Genomic DNA, 17,785 nt, shown 5'->3' on the forward strand with positions numbered 1-17,785 from the left:
ATGTTTTAACTCCAATAATTGTGCAAACCCCGATTTGGAATCTGGATTCCAAGGGCGTAAAAAAATCGATTGAATTAGCCTTATTCGATCGGAATCGAATAAACTAATACCTAAGAGTGATGATTAATTCCGACGATGATCGGAGCACCGGCCGGAATTGGTTTAACGACTGGAGTGATGTTACCGCAATTGATTTGGGCAGAGTAACATTAATGCATCCAGTGTTGTGTGAATGAAAGATCTTGTTTACGTATTTATAGATGTTTAGGAGGGAATGGTGACGTGGCACATGTCCCTTTCATGGTTGTAACGAACTTTGTCAATCCCGAGGGGTGACGTGGCACCTGTCCCTTTCGTGGGGAATAACAGATCCTAACGAACTTCCCTAGATTTGTGGGCTGACGTGGCATGCAACTTGCTTGCATGCTCGTTCCGTTATCAGGTGATCATTCCGGGACAAAGTGTCTTTTCCGGGGTAGTGCACTTTCTCCGGGACAACGTGCTTGTCCCGGGAGAATATCTTCGTGTCGGGTTGGAATGCCGTGATGGTACTAACGGCAGGTTGATTCCGGTTAAGGCATCACGGTGCTCTCAGTCTAGCCGGGTGGGTCTTTGCCGAACACTTGGAAAGTGTTTCTTCACGGTTATGATTATGATGATTGGCTTCATAACGCTGGATTATGATTGTCATGACCGGCTGTATGGTGCTGGTTGTGTGTATGTCATCTGGGTTCTTGGCCTTGCCATTTGCCCGGCGTGGTAAAATTTCGGGGATGACGTCAGACGGATGTCGACAAAAGAAGTACGCATTCCGGGACGCGTAGTACCAGGTAGGATTTTTGCCGAGACGCTTGCCTGTTTTTGAGACGGATCATTATGCGTATCATTAAGTCCCCCCAGTTTGATGGTGGAAGCCGGGACGGTTACCGTCGTTAAACTTTCGAGACAAGGCCACGCTTCCTGATTGGATGTGCATTTAATGTTTGTCAGTGTGAAAAGACAGTTTCTGCAAATGCGCCTCCTTTTTATGCGTTTTCCTTTTTATCGATGTCTTGGAACGTTTTCCAAGGGGTAATTGTATACCACTTTCATCATTGCTTCTTGTTTCCTTTGTGGCTATAAATAGCCTCTCTTTTCACCTGAGTTGTTCACTTTTGTACTTCCAACTATTCTACATTTCTTTTCTTCAATACTACTTCACCTTTACAGATTCTCAGCCTTCGAAAGTTGCCTTTCGATGTTATGAACAACCTCTTTGCTTGGTTAATTATTGATGTTGCTGTTGTTGTTGTTGATGCCCAAAGGACGGCGTTGCCGTTATTCGCTGAGTCATGTTACCCACAACATTGGTGAGCATTTGTGTTTTTCCATTTCTGTCTTCTCTTCTTGTGCGACCTTCTTATTACTGTTTTTTTTATTGCAGGCTTCGATTTGGATCTGAAGATTTGTTTCGAATCCTTGAATTTTTCCGAACATATTCCGCCTTTAACTTCGATGTATCTTACGTCATCCTACTGGTCGCTGGGTTGTTGGATCTTCTGGGCTCGAGGGACACGATTCATTTGCGCTCGGATAACGATGTGCTATGCACATCTCTTGCGGACGCAAGTTGTTTCTTGTGCTTCCGGTTGATTTCGAGACTCGAATTACGACCTGTGGGGCCGTCGGACACTTGCCTGTTGTGACGACCCGGGAATTTCCAACCAAATTTAAACTTTATAATATTCCGACACGATAAGCAAAGTTTGTTAAGTTAAACCTCAAGGATTTTAAACCATGTTCATACATTTATTTAACCTCGACCAAGTTCCAATGATTCACAAACCATTATGTGGATGAATATTATTACGTATATATTTATTATAATTTGAAAACGTTAACAAAGTATTAGACGTATAATACTTTACATAAACGCATTCGTTCCAATATGTTTATCAATGAAATTAGAATATAATATCAAATGATTGATTTAACAGTCACCTTGAATTATGATTACTAGTCTCTCTGATGAGAGGTCCACTTTGATTTAGAAAACCTTTCCCTTTTTAACGGTATCCGGAATATTTGATAAAAGTGATTTACAAAAGTGTCATTAACGAGAGTTAGTCAAAAGTTAGTAATCATTTCGTTTAAATGTACTTTACTTAATTAACTCGTGTCTCTTGATAAATCAACTCTTTAGTTTTTATATTAAAAACATTATTTGGTAAAATAACTACTATTATTTAAAACGAGTTAAAACGAACTTTGAAATGTAATTGGTTTTGAAAGACTAAATATTATATCATTTGACAAATATTTCAAATATATATATTGTACAAATTTACAATTTTAAATGAAAATATATATATTTTTAATTTAGTCATAAAACGTCCTAATTTTAAATAATATATTTTGGTAAACAACGAGTCACTGATTTATAGAAGCAAATGACCACGACGCTCAAATTTTATAAGATACATTTTTACAAAGTAATTTATTGATGAATAAATCAAACTATTACTAAAAGTACACGTCGCGTAACGTAAAAGGCTAGTTTTCTAAACGTACGAAAGTGTGCTCGAAAAACCGAAAGTGGTACATGAGTCGTGAGACCACATTCGTGTCATTTTTGTAAAAATTATATTTTTACCATGAACGTGAATATAATATAATATATAATTAATCATATGAATTAAATATATATTTATATATAATATTATTAAATAAAAAAAAATGGTACGTAGTGTTAAAATCACGGGTGTCATAAAGGTGGCCATTTTTTTCTTCATACCCATATATCACACGTTTCTTTAATTTTTTTTTATTTATTTATTTATTATACTATTATAATTATTTAATTATATTATTAATTGAAAACTTGTGAAAATGAATGACTTCTATAAATTCATTCTGCGAGCTGAACTATCTATCCATCATCCTCTAATCTCTCTCTATACTCAGTAATATTTATTATTATTACTATTATTATTATTAATAGTATTATAATTATTAGTATTAGTATTAATATTATTATTATTAGTATTTATACATAAAATACTACGACGGAGTGCTGTTCGAGTAATTTTCAAAACTAGTTTGCGAGTAGGATAGGACTAAGGAAATTATGGGTTATAGCTATAGAGGTGATGGGTATGGTTCATGGGTTTGTTCGTGAGGTCAACCTAGTGTTTATCGTCTCTGTTGCGTTTACGTACATTTTCAGCAATATTGAATCTCAATATTGATACGTGAGTACTCGTAAATAATTTTTTTTACATAATAATAGTGTATCCCTTACTAGTGCTCGAGTATATAGGATTATGCATGCATGTACTTTTGATATTTTCCTTAGATAGGTTATGTTGAATCTTTAATTAGTTACACCTGCGGTTGAGAAAAGGTATAAGATATGCATGTCGTTGGAAAGCTAGCGAAAAATTAAGAACTTTTCATTTAGATATCGAATGGTTTCGATGAACGGATTAGAAGTTATAATCACTTGACTTTTTGTATAAAAAAAAATATATATATATATATATATTTAAAAATATCAAAACGACGATATTTAAACTATATAATAATCATGTAAAAATTTGGAAATCATTTTGAGTCAAATTGACTTTTGTTGACTTTTGTATATTAGTCTCGAGCATTAGGGTTGTGGTACACTATGACCTGACTTAAATTGTTAAGACAAATATTGACCAACATACAAATATATATAATTAATATAGGTTCGTGAATCCGAGGCCAACCCTGCATTGTTCTGTATAGTCATATGTATTTTTACTACAAAATACATTGTGTGAGTTTCATTACTCCCTTTTTATATATATTTTTGGGCTGAGAATACATGCGCTGTTTTATAAATGCTTTACGAAATAGGCACAAGTACTAAAACTAATTCTATGTGGGTTTAAACCAGAAATATACCCTTAGCTTGGTAACATTAAACTACTTGTCTATGTACGGTAGGCGCGAATCCTAAAGATAGATCTATTGGGCCTGACAAACCCCATCCTGACTATGGGATGCTTTAGTACTTCGAGGTTATTTTAAACACACCTGATCTGGTGTACTTCAGAGGGTAAAACAGGAACGTTAAGGCTTGTTACCGGGTGCCTACAACTTATAGAATACTTTTATACAATTGCGAGTGTACATATATTTATAAACGGAAATCTTGTAGTCTATTAATATATTGAAATGATTGTTATGATAAACCTATGTACTCACCAACCTTTTGGTTGACACTTTTAAGCATGTTTATTCTCAGGTACGAATTAAGTCTTCCGCTGTGCATTTGCTCAATTGAAAGATATTACTTGGAGTCATTCATGGCATATTTAGGTCAGTACCTCGCAATGGGACCAAATGTTGAAGACTTCATCCAGGAGGATTAGGACGGGTCGTCACAGGTGGTATCAGAGCGGTGGTCTTAGTGAACCAGGTCGTGCATTAGTGTGTCTAACTGATAGTTGTTTAGATGCATTAGTAGGTCTGGACTTCGACCGTGTCTGCATGTCAAAAGTTTTGCTTATCATTTCGTGTCGAAAATTATTTGCTTATCATCCTTAAAGTCTAGACACGTCTTACTGCCTCTATTTCATAGACAGTGTATAGATAAATTCATATCTTAGCGTACCTGTTATTGTTACCTTTGCCTGACAACTTCCGTAGATTCCTCCGTAACTTATGGGATTTTAGTATTATATATGCATATGTAAATTATGTATTACAGAGTACTAATCTACATCCTATAATCTATTTCTTATCAAAAATCCTTCATCTGATTGTACGAGATGAATCCCTCAACCAGTTCGAGTCCTTCAGATTTCGATAGCTATTCCGATAGTTATTCTGACAGCTATTCCGGCATGGATATTCACCTAAGCTCCGAAAGCGATGTCACCAGAATGAATCAATCAATCAACCATCCCCAATTCATCTTACGGGTTCGTAGTCGACCTAATCAATGGAGAGTCGAAGAAGGCAATCCCTTCCACCAACCAAATTTCCCTCTTGACGAAGAACCTGAAGCACTTACCGGCGAACCTGCTCGTAATACCATTTTTTCTCTCATTTCCAGAGTACCTCTTCATGATTATATACTATCTCTAATTCTAGATCTTATTCATCCACTCGTTCTGACCGACAATCATCCCAGAATAATAGAAGAAGTCAGCGAACTTTGCGCTCGAGTAATCAATTTGGAGAATATGGTGCAAAATTTACCAGCTTCAGCAACATCACCGACACCAACAGTACCATCAGTAACAGCACCTGTACCATCAACAATCCATGCCTCAACATCTCATTCTGTATCTCCAGCATAATCATCGTACTACATGACATCCTACATCGATTATCTTCGTTCTACGTATCGTTATATCTCATTTATCTTCGTTCGTTATGATGATTATGTAATCTCTAATGTTTTGAGATTATGTATTCTAGTGCTAATCGAAAATCAAATGAGCTTAATATCATATTGACTCATTAAATCCATGATTACATCTGAAGAAAATATATATGTATATATATTTTTTTTTCATAAAGATGGTAATTAAAAATTCTTTCGTACAAACTGTTAATGGTGAAAATATTTTAACGGGTAGGTAATACCTGAGGAAATATTTAACTTTCATATTAACTTGTTATACTGTAAATTCTTCGAATCTGATTCAACAGTCATTTACTATCCTACTTACATCCACAGATATACTTATCCGTTTACCGCATAATAACCATTTTCCTTCAATTTCATATTTGGATTTTGACTTATCAAAATCCAACAAGTGGCATAATGAAGAAAACATTGGACAAAATAAAATTTGTTAGAAACAAACAATTTAACTATGAGAAGAATTTTGGTAAGAATCCACGCTAACAAAATCCTAGCTAACTGTTCCTAGCTAACTGTTAATTCCGTATTACATTTTATTTATCGCAATTTATTTATCGCATTTTTATTTATCGCAATTTTAATTCTCGCAATTTTATTTATCGTCATTTAATTTCTGTTATTTATTTTACGCATTTTAAATATCGAGACACGTATACAAGGTTTTGACATATCATATCGACGCATCTATATATATTATTTGGAATAACCATAGACACTCTATATGCAGTAATGATCGAGTTCTCTATACAGGGTTGAGGTTGATTCTACAATAATATATATAGTTTGAGTTGTGATCGAGTCTGAGACGAATACGGGTCACGATACGTATTAATTAATTCGAATATTATATATTAAACTATATATGAATTATTGAATTGCTAACTGTGGACTATCAACTGTGGATTACCAACATTGGACAATTAAAATGAATTAAAATATTGACTATAACATAAGAAACTAAACAACTCTTCAAGTTTGCCACTTGATTTCATATTAAACCTCATTTGTATATTGACGATTCAAATATATGTTCAAACCTTTCGTGATTCTTGAAAACACCTCAATCGAGAGGATAAACCAATCGCACTTCGTCTACGGAAGGAAAGATTTATGCATATAGTTATACACCTGAAAAACACTCGGAACCTGAGTAAACGTTTAACACGTATCTGTGCTAGCTCCTTTGGCGTTGCTATTATCGAAAATAACTTGGCAATTCCTTTCCAAATTGGTCAATTTTGTCACAGCTTCAACAAATCAACATTGACCTTTCATTCGAATAAGCCTTATTATAACCTTGATATATATGCGTGCTCTTTTATTGTTACCGGAGAACCTTTTATATTCCACCATATTACCAACAGATGTACCAGCAACCTCGTCGCTCCGTGGTTTAAATCTCTCCAACAAATCACTATATTTAATTATTGAAGTCTCATCATGTACTCATCCGCATCTTGTAACAAGAATTGCCATATCAATTACCGGAAATCAGCAAATCTGTATTGTGAGTCTCGCAATGTTTCCACAACAACAGTTATATGTATGCATATAACATTTATCTCTTAGAACTATGAATCTTCCATTCTGAAATTCTAAAAAGCACCCAGTCTACGAACCAATACTCTGAATTCTTAAAAAAAGGTGAATGAAGCAACAAAAACTATAAACGTCCTCAACAGCCAAAAGTTGATAATAAAGAATTGTATGTTGGCAAAGCTCAGAAAAAGTTTGAAACTGAAAAACAGATTGAGCAAACTACGAAGGAGTCTCTGAAAAAATCACAAGGACTAAACTTGTACATTAAGAATCCCGATGATTCTGTTTCTGATGAAATCTTTAGCGAATACCTTGCTTCTGACTCCAAACTCTTGCGGACAAATTTTCTTCACCATCCTTCGATATTAGAAATTCCAAGATATCATCGAATATTTCATTATAAATATCCTCCATATTTCTAAAGATATTTTCATAACTATTCTTATCTGAAATCATTAATCTCTTCGTACTATCAGTGTTACATCATATAGAAACTGTTAGTTTCTATATTATGTAAACTTTCGAGCTTAAAATATGAATGTTATTGAAGTAATGTTGGGAACTGATGCATGAGTTAGTATAATATAATGACACTTGATCAACGTGATTATATTACAGTAAGTCATGCTGAGTTTCTAATGAAACGTGATGATTCACAGACCATAACATCATCATGTGCCATGTTACATAACTCATTCATTCTGCTTAACTTCTGAACATATCAAGAAAATGTATTCTTGATGATTCTATCTTCTGTGATGTTGATAAATTTGAAAATCAAATCGTGCTATCACGTTCCTTCCTGCTTAGAACATTATAATCATTTGAAACTCTATATCTACGAATTCTGGACCATTATTCGCTTGACTTAAAGTCGGGAAGAGAAAACAAAAGTGTGAAACTCCAAAATATAAGAAAGAATATAAAGCTCGATAACAACACATAAATTACAAACCGTGGATATCAATGTTTATCACAACATAAAGACACGGGAGAATTATAAGTACTATAACCCCAAGGGCAAAGTAGAAGTAAGCAGACTCCTCTGGTGGAAGTTGGAAAAGGAGAATAATGGTCGCAATAGTAAGGATAAGGACAAGGAATAGAACTGGATTAAGCATTTTCATAATCTTTTGAATTTAGGAATTGAGTATAGGAATGGTAAAAGTAACGAAACAGAAGAAATTAATTTATAGTGAAATATCCGACAGAAAAATCGAGATGGATTATCGCATTAAATCGAAGAGGATCATAATCGCCGAATAATCAAATCTTTTAGATTTCGAAGATTTTCTTTAAATCCCTTGAATTCTGGAATTTAACCAAAACAACATCAAAAGTTAAAACAAAATTTTATTTCTCATCTCGTTCTTTTATGATAGCTTCACTCATACTCTTCAAGTAATCGAATCGTTTTATCTATATTACTCAATAGTAATAAAACTCTATATACCAACTCATATTCATCATAAAAACATTTTTATGATTAGCCATGATGATCACGATCAAATTTCGGGACGAAATTTTTTTAACGGGTAGGTACTGTGACGACCCGGGAATTTCCAACCAAATTTAAACTTTATAATATTCCGACACGATAAGCAAAGTTTGTTAAGTTAAACCTCAAGGATTTTAAACCATGTTCATACATTTATTTAACCTCGACCAAGTTCCAATGATTCAGAAACCATTATGTGGATGAATATGATTACGTATATATTTATTATAATTTGAAAACGTTAACAAAGTATTAGACGTATAATACTTTACATAAACGCATTCGTTCCAATATGTTTATCAATGAAATCAGAATATAATATCAAATGATTGATTTAACAGTCACCTTGAATTATGATTACTAGCCTCTGATGAGAGGTCCACTTTGATTTAGAAAACCTTTCCCTTTTTAACGGTATCCGAAATATTTGATAAAAGTGATTTACAAAAGTGTCATTAACGAGAGTTAGTCAAAAGTTAGTAATCATTTCGTTTAAATGTACTTTACTTAATTAACTCGTGTCTCTTGATAAATCAACTCTTTAGTTTTTATATTAAAAACATTATTTGGTAAAATAACTACTATTATTTAAAACGAGTTAAAACGAACTTTGAAATGTAATTGGTTTTGAAAGACTAAATATTATATCATTTGACAAATATTTCAAATATATATATTGTACAAATTTACAATTTTAAATGAAAATATATATATTTTTAATTTAGTCATAAAACGTCCCAATTTTAAATAATATATTTTGGTAAACAACGAGTCACTGATTTATAGAATCAAATGACCACGACGCTCAAATTTTATAAGATACATTTTTACAAAGTAATTTATTGATGAATAAATCAAACTATTACTAAAAGTACACGTCGCTTCACGTAAAAGGCTAGTTTTCTAAACGTACGAAAGTGCGCTCGAAAAACTGAAAGTGGTACATGAGTCGTGAGACCACGTTTGTGTCATTTTTGTAAAAATTATATTTTTACCATGAACGTGAATATAATATAATATATAATTAATCATATGAATTAAATATATATTTATATATAATATTATTAATGTAACGACCCAACCCGTTAACCAACCAAAAACGCGGAAAAAAAAAATTTAAAACTGATCTGGAGGGTGCGCGGCGCGCACCACTGCCTATGCGCGGCGCGCACAAGGCCTGAGACAGTTCTGATCAAAATGTCCATTTTTCGCGAAAAGATCTTCGACTTCCCGACACTTTTAGACCATACGCTTTTCACAACAAACTTATATATGTAAAACTAACACGAATCAAACATAAAAATGACGTTTTACAAGCGGGGCCCACACGACCCAAAATACAAGTTTAATACAAGTTTAGAGTTTCGACCACCAAAAAGTTTAAGTTCCAAACTACACAATGAGCATGGCGTTTGGGATTAAACTACCCAACTACCGGTCAAACTCCAAGAGCTACTAAAGCCAAAAGTGTCCCCTAGTATCAAGCGGGATCTCTAGTCCAATACGATGCCCTTACCCTTGTCCAAAACTGAACCTATAAAATGGTAAACAACGAGAGGGTAAGCAAAGCTTAGTGAATGCAATAATTATATGAATACATATATAATTATACCTACTTGCATACACTTACACCAACCGCAAACATGCTAGCAACACAATTAGCTTATCGTCACATTAACAAGCTATAATCTCCAATACCACAAGCTAGCAACAACCGCATAATAATATAACTCGAAATGATATAATATGCTTACAACACAAGTAACCATGGTCGACCAATAGTACAAGGGAACGGCGCTCGCGAAAACGCCATCGGTGTTCATAACATCCATTAGGGCACTTAACACCTCGCACCACTAACCCCTAGGGTGGCACCTTAACACCTCGGCACATCACCCCGAGTGGCATCTTAACACCTCGATGCATCACTCATTATTTTACGGAGTGGTGTCTTAACACCTCGACACTACACTCCTAGGTGGCATCTTAACACCTCGATGCTACACCCGAGTGGCATCTTAACACCTCGATGCTACACTCTTCACGTGAAACGTGGTGTCTTAACACCTCGACACTACACCTTTCACGCTACAACAAATAGATACATTATATACATACGCATATAATTATTCCACTCACCTTAACAATTAGATGACGATTTCAACCTCCACAAGCTTCAAAGCAAAGTACCTAATATAATAAGTACTTGATCAACACACAAGCTAAGTGGACTCAATACTAACACTTACATATGAGCATTTAATGACTTAATGTATTAAATCGCTCATTTATACCAAAACCGCCCAATTAAAGTCAAGACCACCACTAATCACTTTAAAGCTAGTGATTAAGGTCCAACAACACCAACTAATACATAATTAGGGTAATTCATAACCATCTTTCCAAACTAGGTCAATTTATTACCCAAATAACCATTTTAAGACGACACACCCATTTCGGGTCATCCACTAACTAACCAACACCCATTTACTAAATAACTAGGTGTGTTAGCAATTAACTCACCAATTAGGGTTCATAAACATCATTTAATACTTTGAAACCCTAGACTAGTCACCAATTAGTATTCAAGACTCAATTTTACTCAAGAACACCCAAAATCACCAATAATGGGTTTTGTGTTCATCATTTACTCAAACCCTAACCCTTACACTAAATCAAAGTAAGGAAAATAAAATTAGAACATACCACAACTACCACAACGAAGCTAGAGATAAGATGAACGACTTTAATGCTTGAACTTTAACCCAAAACAAGCTCCTTCCTCTTGGATTTAAGCTTTCTCACACTTGAATCACACTCTCTCACTAGGATTTAAGTGGATGAAGTTTGGTGGTTAGAAATGGAGTAATGAGGCTCAACCAAACTGATCTAGGGCCTTTAATTCGTCCATAAGTGAATTTACCAAAATGCCCATCAAAATATCTGATTTAAAAAGCTGGAACCCGGCTACAGTAAGGGGTGCGCGGCGCGCTCCCTTTAGTGTGCGCGGCGCGCACTAGGCTCAGCTCACTCAGTGACTTCTGTTTAACAGCACAACATCACCCACACTCTATGTAACATATTTACACTGCTGTACAAACTGATTAGGGTCTTACAACTCTCCCCCACTTATTCGGATTGCGTCCTCGCAATCCAAGCCGCATGACAAGAGGGAAGATAAACCAACACGAATTCTTCAGGCTCCCAAGTAAACTCGGAACCCTTACTACGACGCCATTGAACTTTAAAAGTCCTAACCTCTTTATGCCTCAACCTTTTGACCTTCTCATCGAGTATGGCAATCGGCTCCTCAATATACTCTAACTTATTGTTTAGCTCAATTTCATCTAACGGTACCCATGATGAATCATCCTCAAGACACTTACGGAGATGGGAAACATGAAATGTATTATGAATCCCCGCAAGCTCTTCGAGTAATTCCAAACGATACGCGACTTCACCAACACGAGCTAAAACTTTAAAGGGACCAATAATCCGAGGAGCTAACTTTCCCCGTTTTCGAAATCGAATAATACCCTTCCATGGCGAAACCTTAAGCATCACCATATCGGCATACGACTTTTGTCTATCTTGAGCCTTTCTCAAATGTTCCCGAATAATATCAATCTTGTTATTCATCTCTAAAATCAAATCGGTACTCCCAATTTCTCTTTGACCCACTTCTCCCTAACAAATGGGAGTTCGACACCTCCGCCCATATAGCATCTCATAAGGTGGCATCCCGATACTAGTGTGATAACTATTATTGTACGAGAATTCCACCAAAGGCAAATGCTCGTCCCAACTACCACCGAAATCAATAATGCACGCCCGTAACATATCTTCCAAAGTTTAATTCGTACGTTCGGTTTGACCGTCCGTTTGAGGATGATACGCCGTGCTCAACTTCAATTGTGTACCCATATCCTCATGAAACTTTTCCCAAAATCGAGATGTAAAATGGGTATCTCGATCCGAAATAATAGATATAGGAACCCCATGTCGAGCGACCACTTCCTTGATAAACAACTTAGCCAAGGTCTCCGACGATATCGCTTCTTTAATGGGAAGAAACAAAGCACTTTTCGTCAATCGGTCAACTATCACCCAAATCGTATCAAATTGGGTTCTCGCCGTCTTAGGTAACTTTGTTATGAAATCCATGGTAATGTGCTCCCATTTCCATTTCGGAATTTCTAACGGTTGCAATTTACCATACGGCTTTTGGTGTTCGGCTTTTACTTGCAAACACGTGACGCATTGCTCAACATACTTCACAACATCACGCTTCATGCCCGGCCACCAATAATCTTTCTTCAAGTCAAGATACATTTTCGTCGCGCCCGGATGAATGGAATATTTTGACTTATGTGCTTCATCAAGTAGCACTCGTCGGTAATCACCCATCTTAGGCACCCACACCCTTCCTTGGAAAGACAACAAACCACGCGGACCCATAGTAATAAACTCCGATTGGCCCACGATTCGCTCCGTATGCTTGTTGTGAACATAAGCCTCTATTTGAATCTCACCAAGCTTTTCAAGAAAATCGTTGGTAATAATCAAACGTAACGATCCAACTCGTATCGCCGGATGTTGACTCTTTCGACTCAACGCATCCGCGACCACATTCGCCTTACCCGGATGATAAAGTATTTCACAATCGTAGTCTTTCACCACATCCATCCACCTACGTTGGCGATAATTCAAATCTCGTTGATTAAAGAGATGTTTCAAACTCTTATGATCCGAATAAATCGTACACTTGACACCATACAAGTAATGGCGCCAAATTTTCAACGCATGCACAACCGCCGCCAACTCAAGATCATGAGTCGGATACCTCGTTTCATGTTCCTTTAATTGTCGAGAGGCATAAGCGATGACTTTACCTCTTTGCATTAGAACACACCCGAGACCATTTAAGGAAGCATCACAATAAACCACCATGTCTTCAACACCTTCCGGTAACACTAACACCGGAGCTTGACACAACTTCTCTTTTAACAATTGAAAAGCAATTTCTTGCTCGTTCTCCCAAACAAACCTCACATTCTTCCTTATCAATTTTGTCAACGAAGAAGCGATCTTAGAAAAATCTTGGATAAACCGACGATAATAACCGGCCAATCCGAGAAAACTTCGGATTTCCGTAGGCGTAGTCGGTCGTCCCCAACTCTTCACCGTTTCGATCTTCCCCGGATCTACTTGAATACCGTTTTCGTTCACAATATGACCAAGGAATTGAACATCCCTTAGCCAAAATTCACATTTGGAGAACTTTGCATACAACTTCTCCTTTCGTAGCGTCTTCAATACTTCACGCAAATGATGTTCATGTTCGTTCATACTTTTCGAGTAGACTAGTATGTCGTCAATGAACACAATTACCGACTTGTCCAACATAGGTTGGCACACTCAGTTCATAAGATCCATGAATGCCGCCGGTGCATTCGTAAGACCAAAGGGCATAACTACAAACTCATAATGCCCGTAACGCGTTCGAAAAGCCATTTTCTCTATGTCTTCCTCACAGACCCGCATTTGGTGATAGCCGGACCGTAGGTCGATCTTAGAGAAATACGTTGCACCTTGAAGTTGATCAAATAAATCGTCAATCCTAGGTAGTGGATAACGATTCTTGATCGTCACTTTATTCAACTCACGGTAATCAATGTACATACGCATACTACCATCTTTCTTCTTCACAAATAACACCGGAGCGCCCCATGGCGAAGCAATCGGTCGAATAAAACCCTTCTCAAGCAACTCTTGGGTTTGATTTAACAACTCTTGCATTTCCGTTGGTGCTAATCGATAAGGAGTTTTAGCAATGGGAGTAGCTCCCGGAACCAACTCAATACGAAACTCAACTTGTCTTTCCGCCGAAACACCCGGTAATTCGTCCGGAAAAACGTCTTCTAATTCACTAACAACCGGAATTTCACGAATAGGTGGTGGCTCATTGCGAGTATCAACAACATGAGCAAGGAAAGCCATGCCACCGGTAACAACAAAACGACGTGCCCGTGCAAAAGTGCATATCGGCACCGGTCTCCTTCGCTTATCACCATGAATAATTAACTCTCCCCCACTTAGGGTCTTCACACGAATAAACTTATCATGGCATGCAATATCGGCTCTATAACGATCGAGCCAATCCATACCAACGACAATATCAAAGTCGCCCAAGGTCATTGGAATAAGATCAATTTTAAAGGTTTCGGCACCAAAAACAACATCACAATTTTCACACACATCAACCACTAGCACCGTCTTGCCGTCCGCTATTTCGACTTCTATCGGACGACTTAACTTAGCTAACGGTCTATTAAGTTTAGGCACAAATTTAGGAGACACAAACGACAAATTTGCACCGCTATCGAAAAGAATCCTTGCCGGATTAGAATTAACCATGTAAGTACCTAAGACAACTTCGTGCAATTGTTTGGCTTCATCATTGGTCATCAAATAGTTGCGACCCCTAGCCGTACTCGCCGCCTTCTCTAACCGCTTCACATTGTCGTTTCGCAAGTCGGGACACTCCGGCTTCTTATGCCCTTCTTTGCCGCAATTAAAACAAGTGACTTTGTTTCCGGAAGATGGTTTCGGACACTCACGAGCCATATGACCCAGTTGCCCACAATTGTAGCACGTATAAGAAAACCCACCGGTAGTGCCCTTCTTTGCACTATTGACACTTTCGGCCCCCCTCTTGCTCTTGCTCTTCTTGCTTGAGGCGTTAGAGTAACTAAAACCTTCAAACTTTCTTTTGGAAAACATGAAATCACTCTTTCTTGGAACCTCCGGCTCAAAACCCCGAGCCAACTCAAACAATTCATCAATAGTCTTAGCCATACCCCGACTAATCTTCCCCTTGTACTCATCATTCAAAGTACGGTAGAAATCCTTCATGAGCTTATGATCATCATCAACATATTTCGGGCAAAAACGAGTCTTTGCCAAGAATGTAGACTTGAGGGTAACCAAATCCATGGAACCTTGTTGCAAATGGTGCAACTCGTCCCGGATTCTATCGAGGTCGGAAGAAGTTCGGCATTCTTTGAAAAACTCTTTCTTGAAGTCTTCCCAAGTCAAACCCATACATTGTTCTTCACCATACAAGTTGATTTTATCGTCCCGCCACAACTTAGCTTCTTCGCGTAACATGCTAGAACCATACCTCGTCTTCTTTTCGGGAGGACATTCCGCGGTACGGAAAGCTCCCTCAATATCGGAGATCCAACATGTACTTTTCAAGGGATCTCGCACCCCATTAAACATCGGGGGTTGAGCATCCTTGAAGTTCTTGTAGTGGAAGTCCCGCCTTCCTTCGCCTCCTTCACCGCGAGGATAGATATTCCTAGCGTCAAGGGCCTCTTCGATAGTGGCCTTCATTCGTTCATTTATCAAATCGGTCACCTGCCCATCGACCGAATCTTGAAAGACCTTTCGGACGTCCGTAAGAAAATCCGCTTTTAACTTTTTAAAGACGGCCTCAACCTTGGCCGAAAACTCGGCGTCCTCGCTTGTACTTCCGTTATCATGATCGGGACCGTTTCTCGTCTTCATTCTATAAAACGAAATAGGTTAAACCACAAAAACGAAAGGACAATTACATGTGTATATACATATATGCCACACTACTCCATCTCGTCAACAATCGTCGTACATTACTTGTTTAACACGATTTTCTCCCGTAACAATGGTAGCTAATCATTGTTACGCGAGCACGTCGCATTAACTTGCTAGTACAACGTCCATCTCGCTCGATGCCTGAAATGTCCCGTTCTTATTGATTAAAAACGTTCCATATTAATTGATTTCGTTGCGAGGTTTTGACCTCTATATGAGACGTTTTTCAAAGACTGCATTCATTTTTAAACAAACCATAACCTTTATTTCATCAATAAAGGTTTAAAAAGCTTTACGTAGATTATCAAATAATGATAATCTAAAATATCCTGTTTACACACGACCATTACATAATGGTTTACAATACAAATATGTTACAACAAAATAAGTTTCTTGAATGCAGTTTTTACACAATATCATACAAGCATGGACTCCAAATCTTGTCCTTATTTAAGTATGCGACAGCGGAAGCTCTTAATAATCACCTGAGAATAAACATACTTAAAACGTCAACAAAAATGTTGGTGAGTTATAGGTTTAACCTATATATATCAAATCGTAACAATAGACCACAAGATTTCATATTTCAATACACATCCCATACATAGAGATAAAAATCATTCATATGATGAACACCTGGTAACCGACATTAACAAGATGCATATATATAAGAATATCCCCATCATTCCGGGACACCCTTCGGATATGATATAAATTTCGAAGTACTAAAGCATCCGGTACTTTGGATGGGGTTTGTTAGGCCCAATAGATCTATCTTTAGGATTCGCGTCAATTAGGGTGTCTGTTCCCTAATTCTTAGATTACCAGACTTAATAAAAAGGGGCATATTCGATTTCGATAATTCAACCATAGAATGTAGTTTCACGTACTTGTGTCTATTTTGTAAATCATTTATAAAACCTGCATGTATTCTCATCCCAAAAATATTAGATTTTAAAAGTGGGACTATAACTCACTTTCACAGATTTTTACTTCGTCGGGAAGTAAGACTTGGCCACTGGTTGATTCACGAACCTATAACAATATATACATATATATCAAAGTATGTTCAAAATATATTTACAACACTTTTAATATATTTTGATGTTTTAAGTTTCTTAAGTCAGCTGTCCTCGTTAGTAACCTACAACTAGTTGTCCACAGTTAGATGTACAGAAATAAATCGATAAATATTATCTTGAATCAATCCACGACCCAGTGTATACGTATCTCAGTATTGATCACAACTCAAACTATATATATTTTGGAATCAACCTCAACCCTGTATAGCTAACTCCAACATTCACATATAGAGTGTCTATGGTTGTTCCGAAATATATATAGATGTGTCGACATGATAGGTCGAAACATTGTATACGTGTCTATGGTATCTCAAGATTACATAATATACAATACAAGTTGATTAAGTTATGGTTGGAATAGATTTGTTACCAATTTTCACGTAGCTAAAATGAGAAAAATTATCCAATCTTGTTTTACCCATAACTTCTTCATTTTAAATCCGTTTTGAGTGAATCAAATTGCTATGGTTTCATATTGAACTCTATTTTATGAATCTAAATAGAAAAAGTATAGGTTTATAGTCGGAAAAATAAGTTACAAGTCGTTTTTGTAAAGGTAGTCATTTCAGTCGAAAGAACGACGTCTAGATGACCATTTTAGAAAACATACTTCCACTTTGAGTTTAACCATAATTTTTGGAT

This window comes from Rutidosis leptorrhynchoides, chromosome 1 (genome assembly GCF_046630445.1).
Source record: "Rutidosis leptorrhynchoides isolate AG116_Rl617_1_P2 chromosome 1, CSIRO_AGI_Rlap_v1, whole genome shotgun sequence".
NCBI classification, from domain to species: domain Eukaryota; kingdom Viridiplantae; phylum Streptophyta; class Magnoliopsida; order Asterales; family Asteraceae; genus Rutidosis; species Rutidosis leptorrhynchoides.